A 2,279-nucleotide genomic window follows, 5' to 3' on the forward strand; every position below is an offset into this window, starting at 1 on the left:
TTTTTTTGGGTTAATTAAATTTATTTTAAAAATCATAAAATGTTTCTTACAAAAGAGCATTGCATTCTGAACTGCTCTGAACAGATGCCAGGGACATGTGGGCTATTGTTACTTTTCCTGCCTGTCCCACCCCCCAAATGTTACAATGACCACAAAGCAAGGTGTTCATAATAATTACATAGGGGGAATTTCTTCAAACCACCAACAATAACAAAAAATAAGATCCATTCACTCTGCTGCTGTTTCAAAATTTCAATGTTAGTTTTTTTTTTTTTTTGTTTGTTTGTTTTTGCATGCCCTTCCCCCTCCAACCCTGCTGGTAAGGAACTAAAACATTGCATCTGGTGAACAGCGAAAATTTCCCTACACCTCAAATGCAGAACACCTATGAAGCAGAGGAATGTTGGCTTTTTAAACAGAAGCAGATTGGAAAAAAAAAAAAAGCATGCAGGACTCCTTCAGTTCTTCACTAGTCTTAGAAAAATTTTCCAGAATACTGCTTCACACTGTTCAGCAGCAAATACTGTGCATTCTGTATCTGGTCCTGTGTTCCTGTAATGGTAATGATCTGATCTTTGAATCCTTCTAAAGGCTCATCAATTTTGATCAAAGCTCCCTACTCATGACGGATTTGTTTAATCCACTGACCACCTTTGCCAATAATAGATCCAGACAAATCTTTGGGAATAGTTACTTGTGTAGTAATAATAGGTCCACCAAGATCACCATATGAGCCACGACCCCCTGCATAGGAATAATCATATCTGGAGCCACCCTGTGGTTCATAAGCCATCTGCCATTCTGATGTGCTCCATGGATCTACTGCAGAGTCCCAAGTTTCATCAGCACTGAAATCAACCATGCCGACATAACGGTCTCCAGGTCTCCCTTTTCTGTTATAGGTCATGAGATCTCCCCCTCTAGGTGGTGGAGGAAGAGGAAGATTCCGAGCTCTGCTACCACCCCAGCCATCTTGTCCAGGAGGAGGAGAAGGTGGTCCTTGACGAGCGCTCATATCATCATAATTTCTTCTAGATGGAGGCATGGGACGCCCACTACGACCAGGAGGCATTCTATCAAAACCACCTCTTCCCTGCATCAGAAATCCCACTGGGCGTCCACGGCGGTCATCAAACACCATTGTAAAACCACCATAATCATAGGTTTCATCATAAAAATTGGGATCATAAGGCTGTGCATGTCCTTTGATGGGAGACTCAGATATAAGATCAAGGATGATCTTTATGCACTCTACAACCCTATCGGGTTTTCCTCCAATAAGAATAACTCGGTCAGTGGAATGAGGACAACATTCCTGGAAAAGCGTGATGGTTGGTTGTTTTCTCAGTTCTTTGATTTTAGCATCTTTGACCCCAGTGATTCCTGCTGCTAGACTCTGATGAATCAACAGCCTCAACTCGCAGTCGAAGTCACTTCCTTTATGGTGTTGGTAATTTAAGTATTCCACAGCATCACATTCGAGCGGGAACTGGCTGGTTGCAGTGGGTGATGGCAACTGCAGGCCCTCTTCCAAGGTATGGATGATTTTCCTTATAATTTCTCCAATTGTTTCAATATCAGCACTGATACTCAATATAGGCTTGGGGCCACTGCTATCTGGAATTGAAACACTGGCATTGTAGTCTGTAGGGAGAGCCTTAATATTCTTGCTTCCTTTTCCAATCACTGCCCCAGCATTCTTGCTCTGAAGCAGAATGTGTAATCCAACCATCTCATCAGTGTTTCCAGGTCTTTTAAATATTTGTTCCTCTTCCATATCTTCTGCAGGGCGTTTACCAAATTCACCACTGGTTTCAGTGTTAGGGAAGGTTTCTTCTGGCTGTTCAGTTTCCACATTCTTGTATTAAATGGACACACCAATCAGTTATTATATATCCTTGCAGAGCAGAACTGAAGTGTTCTGGGTCAGACCAATGACTGACACCCCAGCGCTGCAGTAGCCACGCGAGGTCACCGTCCCTCCGCCGCCGCGCTTGTGTGTCTTCTCCTGAGAAATGTCGAATTAAATTTTTTCTCCACTTTTAAATCAGATTACTAGATTCTTTCCTATAGAGTTGTTTGATTAGGTTTTAATTTCTTTTTCAAATTGTTCACTGTTGGTGTATAGAAATGTTACTGATTTTCATATGTTGATATCCTGCAACTTTACTGAATTTATCGGTTCTAACAGTTTTTTGGTGGATTCTTTAGGTTTTTCCAAACATAAGCCCATATCATTTGGAAACAAAGATAATTTGACTCCTTCCTTTCCAATTTGG

At 41.6% G+C, this 2,279-nt stretch overlaps 1 pseudogene; it reads right to left on the reverse strand.

The window, feature by feature from the left end:
• Nucleotides 1-413: 413 nt before the first annotated feature.
• On the reverse strand, nucleotides 414-1,928 carry LOC102124966 (heterogeneous nuclear ribonucleoprotein K pseudogene; annotated as a pseudogene).
• Nucleotides 1,929-2,279: the final 351 nt, after the last annotated feature.

Source organism: Macaca fascicularis, chromosome 12 (assembly GCF_037993035.2).
Source record: "Macaca fascicularis isolate 582-1 chromosome 12, T2T-MFA8v1.1".
In the NCBI taxonomy this organism is placed as follows: domain Eukaryota; kingdom Metazoa; phylum Chordata; class Mammalia; order Primates; family Cercopithecidae; genus Macaca; species Macaca fascicularis.